Source organism: Vulpes vulpes, chromosome 2, assembly GCF_048418805.1.
Source record: "Vulpes vulpes isolate BD-2025 chromosome 2, VulVul3, whole genome shotgun sequence".
In the NCBI taxonomy this organism is placed as follows: Eukaryota; Metazoa; Chordata; class Mammalia; order Carnivora; family Canidae; genus Vulpes; species Vulpes vulpes.
Window position 1 is genome coordinate 8,474,129 of NC_132781.1, and position 8,140 is coordinate 8,482,268.

The window sequence follows — 8,140 nt, forward strand, 5'->3', positions numbered from 1 at the left end:
GCTCATTTTAGTCTAGATTCTGTGAACTTTAGGAATGTGCGTTTGAGCTGAAAGATACTGACCTGCGGTCCTACAAAAGGCCATAGTTGCTGATACTCACACTCGCAGTGTATGGGGGCACCTGTCTTCCCACACACTTGGCCACACCGGATCCTTCAAATCCTTCAAATTTTTGTCACATGTTGCGATCTATGTTATTGAAGAAAACAGTAGTCACTGACCATGTGTGTCTGTTTAAAGGTCATTAAAAGAAAACTAAATTAAAAATTTAGCTCGGCTGCACCAGCGACCTTTCTAGAGCTCTAGAGGGCCACCATATTGCACAGCACAGATACAGAGCATTTCCATTATCACAGAACGTTCTACTAGACAGCGCTGCTCTTGGACAAAGAAAAAAATCTCGTTGTTTTGGGATGCATGTCCCTGCCACCAATGACCTTGATCAGCTTTTCATAGAATAATTATAGCAAACTTTTTGACACACTTGATACCTGGGAGGCGATGTTCTAAGTGCATGACAGAGGAGGCCAACCATTCAGTGACTTTGTCAGCTTGATGTTTGAGTGCCGGAAGAGCAAGCACAAGGAGGGAAGGGGAATTTGAAGGGGTCTCAGCGAGGGGTCTAGCTGAGGAGGCAAGGTCCCAAGAAGATCTGGAGCAATTGGTTTGTAGAGGAAGGAACAACGTATCCTCCTTTGGGCACTGGAGGACGAGAAGAGACCAGACAAGGTGCGGGTAGGTCTGTGCATTTAGTGGGCCTGCTTCTGTTTTCTGTTTTTCTGTATGAGGTGTGATCATCGCACTGGGGCGAGGAAGCAGAAGGGATAGGTGGATGGAGGAAAGCAGAAGTAGGACACAGCCATTCCTTGGAATGGGAACAAGAGCTCACTAAGGAAAACACACATGATTTCTGGCTGTTTCAAGGGTCCAAACCTCTCAGGGGCCTTCCCCAGCCCAACCAAGAGCCCCTTGAGAGGTTTGTAGTTGCTCAGGCTCTTGACCTTGTCTTTGATGTACACACTTTTTCTTGGCTGAGGAGGGGTGGTGGTTACAGTGGACAGAACATTCCCTTCCATGGGAGAAGTTCCTGCAGGAATGTCGGCTCCCTGAGGTCTTTTAGCCTCTGACCCTTAGGTGCAACAGGTGCAATGAACAATTTTGGAAAATCAGATGCACCTTTGAATCTCTATAATGAGTTCCAAACTAACCAATCAGAAAACAAAGTGCAGCTTGAGAAGCAGGGGACAAGGGAATGGGAATGTCTCCTCAAGGATTTTCTCCCTAGGCCCAAAGTATTTACATTCAGATTTGCATATGATTTGCATATAATTTGTGTCTGGCTACAAAGCCTGTCTGTTGTTCAGATAATGTTTAAGCTAAAGTTAATTTCTAGAATGTCTTTCTCTCCCCATCTCTCCTTACCCCATCTACTCAGATGCATGGCAGAAATGTCAGGATGTTCAGGGGGTCACATGACACATTCTGTGTCAACAATGCTTTGCATTATTATGAGTTTTACTGTCATAAAACGTCTTGGATGGCAACAGAAACCAGGACAGGGCTGTCCAGAGGGTTAGAAGCAGTAAGTAGGGGAGTGAACTCGGCTGAACTGGAAAGAGGAGAGTTAGCCAGAAAAACCAAAAGAAGGAGAAAAGCCTGGGAAAAGTAATTAATGATAGGAGCTAGCACTTAATGAAAAATGCTCACGATGTGCCAGGCTTTGTTTTCAGTGCTTTCCATGCATTACATGTTCATCATCACAACAGCCCTACTAGGTGAGTACGCTTGTTACCTGGATTTTATAGATGAATAAAGTGAGACCCACAAAGGGTGAGTAATTTGCCTGAGATCACGAAGTGAAGACAGATCGTCACAACTTGGCTTGGTCCTCAGACTCCCAAACTATGGATCAGCTGGTCCACTAGGCCGTGCATAGAAGAAGCAGCCATAGTTCTGGAAGTGAGGGTGAGGCCAGCTCTTAACTTTAGGGAGAAATCGTCAGGCCAGGGGAGGGCTTGGAGGAAGACCTGTCTGGATGTCCAGATGGGGCGGGAAGTGGAAGAGGGTTGCTGAGCCCACGTCTGTGGCACGAATGTGCTGTAACTCTGCTCTTACTCTCGGACTTGGTCCAAAGTCACCCATGTTTACTCTTTCTTTTGACAGAGAACTCCCTCCGGGGCAAGACTTGGTCTCAGCTTGTGGCAGTGCGAGCAGATGTGGACAAGTGGGAAACACTTGGGCAGTGGCCTGGAGTAAGAGGTTGGCAGGCAGACAATGGCAAGAATGACTCAGCCCCTTTGTAGTCAACCTCAAAAAGAATCCATCTTATCAGGCCTCAAATGACCAACAGGAAAAAGAGATAGGGTTTAGGCTTAGGTAGTCTTACGGTAAAGGGAGAGGGAATAAAGGGGCCGATGCTCTGTGGATGCCTGCAAAGAGCCCCACCTCCCTCTTCAGTCTGACTCTTCCTTTTCAGGTCTGCTCTGAAATGCCGATTTTCTCCTAGTTGTTGTGTATGTACCCTCCTTATATTTTATTTTGTTTATTGGGATGTTCTCAACCGCTCTAGAATGAAAAGCAGCCAGCAGCAGCTGGGGAGTGAAGGGGGTCGCAGCCCAGAAAACAAACCTTGCAGGAGTGAAGGGGGTAAAATAATTAATGAAAGATGGGTGGAGACCACCGGTTAGCATTGGCTGAGGCAGTGTGAGAAACTTCCCCGTGCCCGGGCATGTTGTCGAGGAGAGAGTGTTGTCATCTGAATTAATTTGCATGACAATAGGCCTAACCCTGATTATGCATTAGGGATGCTAATGGGCACCAGCCACAGTGCATTTCCATGGGAAAAGGATCTTTGAGAGGCAAACCTCTTCCTCCTCCCCCTTCTCCTCCTCCCCTCCCCCTCTTTCTCCTCCCCTTCCTCGACCTCCTCCTCTCCTCCCCCTCCCCTCGCTCTCCTTTCCCCCTCCCCCTTCCTGCCCCCACCCTCCCCCTTTCTCTGCTGGCCCTCTCCCCTCTCCCTGGAAAGCCTGAGCCCCTCACCCAGTGGAACATCCCCTGGGGCCCGTGCTCTTAGCGAGGAGGAGAGGGCCCTAAGAGGTGGAAAGAATGCTTTTCAAAACCTCCCCAGACCCCCGTTCCTCCCTCCCACCTCTTTAGGAAATGACCAAGAAAGAGGTGTGAGTGTGTGTAGTTTAATTAAAAACAGATGGATCTGCAATGCTGCCAGCCTCCTTGTAACTGGTGATACTGGGGGAGAAGCTGCTGCGGGGCAGGAGATATCAAGGTTGAGGGTGGGAGTGGGGTACTGGGCAAAGAAAAGAGACACAAGGGGCAAGGACCTTGCAATCTAGATCGGAGCAAACTGTTCTCTCCTAGCTTTCCCATCAGCACTCCCTGGAAGGACTTGAACTTGGCATGATAGAGCTTTGTTCCATCCCACTTTCCTCTCTCTACTGGGGAGGCTGTAGACCTCAAGGGGAGGGTTTGGAACCAGATTATCTGGGTACAAATCCCATCTCTGCTGATTACCAGCCTTCTGACTTTGGCTCTAAGACTCAACTCCATGCTGCCCCAGTGGCCTCACAGGCAATATGGAGATCACAGTGCCTTTTCCTGGCACGTCGTAAGCCAGGTGTGATATGTGCTAGGTGTCACCATCCTTCCTTTTTTCTCCTGTTCATTCTTGTTCATTTCCATTGTCTTCATGTCCCTTCTCGCAGGAACCCAGGTGACCTCTTAGACTGTTGCATGATTGATTGTCATGATGGCCCATCCCCCACGCCTCCGCTGCTGTCCCCCACCATTGCCACCATGGGAGTGGCAGGCCTGCTGGGACTGGACAGCTCATGATCAGATAGTGCCCTTTTTTGTCACACCGTGTGTAATAGGTCAGTGGAGACGCCCAACCCATTTTACTGTGGTAGCTGCCAGGTCTAGAAGGCTTATCTACAACGTGTCTCATGGTATGAAACGTTCTCTTTCCCAGAACAAGATTTGATTGCCAGGGTGGAAATTACTGCATCTAAAAGCAATGCTGAGCTTCTTAGCGTTGCCCCACAGTGTCCCTGAGAAGGAGAAAGAAGGTCAAGTCATGACCCACCCAACTGGCTTGGACAATGAAGCTGGATGCTCTCGGGCAGTGTTTCTTATGTTTTGTAAAACTCAGGTTCGGTCTTGAGAAATAGAAGTATTTGAACTCCTACACTGTCATCTCATATTCCAAAATCGATATTTTCATCAGGGGTAAAGCAGACAGATGTTAATGTAAATAAATTTTTTGTGAGTCCTTTACTAGAGGGTGTGCTGGAAGGAAAAACTAGCTGTCTGGTCTCAACTCATGAAGCTCTAGCGCCAAAACCGGGTGGGACCCACGGCAGGCTGGCACCGAAAAATGGAAGGGCCTGAGGCAGATGTGAAACGGACCTGTCCTTGTGTGCAAGCATGTTTCAACTGTTCAATACCAAACTGGAGTTAACATGACAGAGAATCTCCAAAGGAAGATCATTTGGGTTCTACTTTGCCATGGTCCCACTCAACATTTTCATCAATAGAAATTCGATGGCATGCTTAGGAAATGTCTTTGTGATCAATAATTGGAAGGGATAACTGATATGGATAACTTCAATTAAAATTCAGAATGAGGGGACACCTGGGTGGCTCAGTGGTTGAGCATCTGTCTTCGGCTCAGGTAGTGATCCCAGGGTCCTGGGATCGAATCTTATATCAGGCTCCCCACGGGGAGCTTGCCTCTCCTCTGTCTGTGTCTCTGCCTCTCTCTGTGTATCTCTCATGAATAAATAAATAAAATCTTTAAAAAAAAATTCAGAATGAGCTGAGCATTGGTAGTAGCGGATCCAGATAAGCCAAAAGAAATTGAACGGGGTGAAAAGCAAATTCCCGAAGATTTTAATTTCAAAAACCAATTGGTAATGGTTTTTATGGGATTAAAACGAGCTATCTGGGTTAAAGGCAAGCTCAGTTAGTAAGAATCAAAAGTCTTGAGAAAGTAGCCAAAATTATCGAAGCCAATCTTACCGTCTATTCATAAAGACACATGTAATTTCCAACTCAAGAACAGTTTATTTTCCAAGCCTTCATTTGTAACTTTATTTGGAATTCAGGATGCATCTTTTTCACCTAGCAGCTCTGTTATAAATTAACCAGGCTTTGATATAGCTTCAGTTAAAATCTAGCTGAACAACAGTACATATAAATAATAACTCAGATTCCCATTTGCGGACCATTTGCGGACAGAAAGACAACGCTGGTCTAACTACTTCCAGACTTTACAAGTGTTTTTCTCTTCTTCATTTCCTCCAGCCCTTGCTCATCATCTCCTCACACCCCTGTCATGCACTTACTTGTTCCTGAACAGCTGGGCTGCAGGCAGGAGGAAAGGTAACCACCAGATCAGCCTTCATGAAGGGAGACCGAGGGAGAGAGGCAAAAGACGCAGAGAACAACATTCAAATGCAGCCCAGGCTCCACTTTGGGGAAAGGCCTTCTTGATTTGCTGGTAAAACAGTTTAGCAACCCCAGGTAGAAAGTTATAATCTGCATTTAAATAGATTTCCCATAAAACCTGCAAGTTCAGGACGCAGGCTGTGTTCCACTGGAATTTCAAGACTTAGCAATTTTTTATTTTTCCTTTGGAGATCTTTAAATTGCCGGGCCTCGCTGTTAATATTGCCATTTCCAGGCAAGGGGAGAGAAATCACAGCGACCTCATGTTGGGTTTCTGGGTTTTAGAGGGTTGAAAATTCCTTCTTAATCGGAGGAAATCTTAGTGTGCTTTGTTTTATTTTCTTATTTTATGATAGTGTTATTTTTTAATTCTTTACACACTTAAATTTTGAATTTGGTTAAAATAATGTTTGTAGACTAATGAAGTCATCTCATGAGAGCCCCTGACCCTGGGCACATGGACTTTGATGTGTTTCTTTTACAGACCAAATGCTTGTGTCCAGGCCCCCGCCACACGTGACCATCCTCCCCCAGCTTCCCCAGTTCATATGTTGAAGTCCTAATAGAAGAGGGTGATGGTTTTAGGAGGTGGGGCCTTTGAGAGGTGACTAGGTCCTGAGGGTGGAGTCCTCACCAAAGGGATTAGTGCCTTAAAAAAAGAGACCCCAGAGAGCTCCCCAGGCCCCTTCTGTCTCCCAAAGAGGATTCCAAAATGCATCCCTCGACAAGATGAGAACACAAGGAGAAAGCTGGATCTATGAACCGGAAAGTGGGCTCTCACCAGACACAGAATCTGCTGGAGCTTTGATCTTGAACTTCCGAGCCCTGAGAGCTATGAGATATGAATTTCTGTTATGGTGGTGTTCTAGTACAGCGGCCTGTAGGGACTAAGAGAGTTTCCCAGCCTCACTAGGATGAATCAGACACAGGCGAAGGTATCAACTGGGCAAGAACCCTCCGACCCCTCTTGGAACATTGTTTTCCTTCTTTGTGAGTCTTTCGAAAGAATGGAGTTTGTTTTTGTTTTTGTTTTTGTTTTTTTAATTCTAGCCAATGTGCATGTATAACACTTGTGTAGTCCTTCCTCCTCATGGCCAACTCTATTTCCCACTTTGGACTTCTTCCTGTCTCTATAGTTTCAAAGACATCCTAGTTCTGAGACTCAAGGAACCTTTCTAAGCATTCCTTAATGTAAAGGAGTTTGGACATGAACTTGAATGGCCATTGAGCTGATTTTCCAGCTGACAGGAGATGGTTAATTGTATGCTGTCTATAGGAGTCTTACAAATCTGTCTGGGCAAGTTAATAGTGGCTTGAAATTTATGACTTGAGACCACTGGGGGTGGGGTGGGGAGATAAGGAACTCAGAGCCCCAGCAACTCTGGGTAGCAATCCCCTAGGTAGAGAATAAAGCCCAGTGGGCAGTCGGCACAGTCCTATAAACGGAGATGATCAAAAGTAAACATGGTCCAGGTTTAGCATCTCTGGAGGCATTATGTTCCTTCCTTCTAGGATAGCATCTGTTTGTTCAAAGCACACGCGGTCAGTTGAGAGTAGGACTAAGATTCCGGGGTTATGGGATGGTGTGCTTTCATGCTGTCGCGAGGGGAACTCTGCACCACTTGCAGGAATCAACTGTCCCCCGAGATGGTGTTTTATTCTAATGGCTGAAAGGTAAGACAGGCCATTTATTGTACGCGGATGAATGGGTAGATCTTTTTCTCCCTTGAATTCTGGGTCAAAGCGCAGTGACGACAGTTGTGGACGGAAGACATGCAGTCCCTCTTGGGGAGAGTGTGGACTTTCCAAGTTCGTATAGGATATCTTGTCGAGGGATGCATTCTGGAATCATCTTTGGGAGAGAGGACAGGCTCCCTGCAGCGGTGGTGTGAGCTGCATGCAGCCTCATGGGCCAGAAGCTTAGAGTCGCGGGGAGGGTCTGGTCAGTGGTCCTCTGCTGTCAGCTCCTCCGCCCACCTGATCCTCAGTGCCTCTGGGGTTCTTCTAGCTGCTACTCGCTCACTGAATATCTGGACAATGGGGCAAATGGGCCCTACCTCGGTGGAGGGGTGGGGGGCTCACCAGGAGGATGCATGAGACAGGTGCTCAGTACAAGGTGCTAAATAGATAGAAGTCCAGCAAGTCACGTTGCCTGATTTCTCACTCTTTCATTTCCAGGGGCCACGTGCAATGAATGGCACATGCACACGGTTAATGGAGGTTTCCACCGGGAGTCTAGGCGTGTGGATTCTTCTACTCCCTATTTCTGCATATGTGCAATGTGTTAATTGTTCACAACGTGTCTGACATCTTTATAGGTAAAAGAAAAGCTGAGCTGCCGTAGTAGTGAAAATGGAGAGTCTCTTACTGTGCCCGCCACACAGCGGAGTAGATGAGGAGAAACCGCCTCCTCCGGTGTGAACGGTGGTTATGTGCACGCACAGAGCCCATGAGAGAAGGCAGTGGCTCCGAGTATAGTTTTTAGGGCTTCCCCAGCTCATGGGCTGAGCCAGTTTCACCCCTGTCATCACCACCATGCAGTCACGCATGCATACGAACTACTTCAGTTCCATTGCGCACCCCCTTTGCCTTCCTCCCTTTGAGAATCTCTTCCCCCCTGCAGGGAGTGTGGTCGACCAAAGGCCTCTGATCCGTGGAACACGATGCCTGGCTGGTG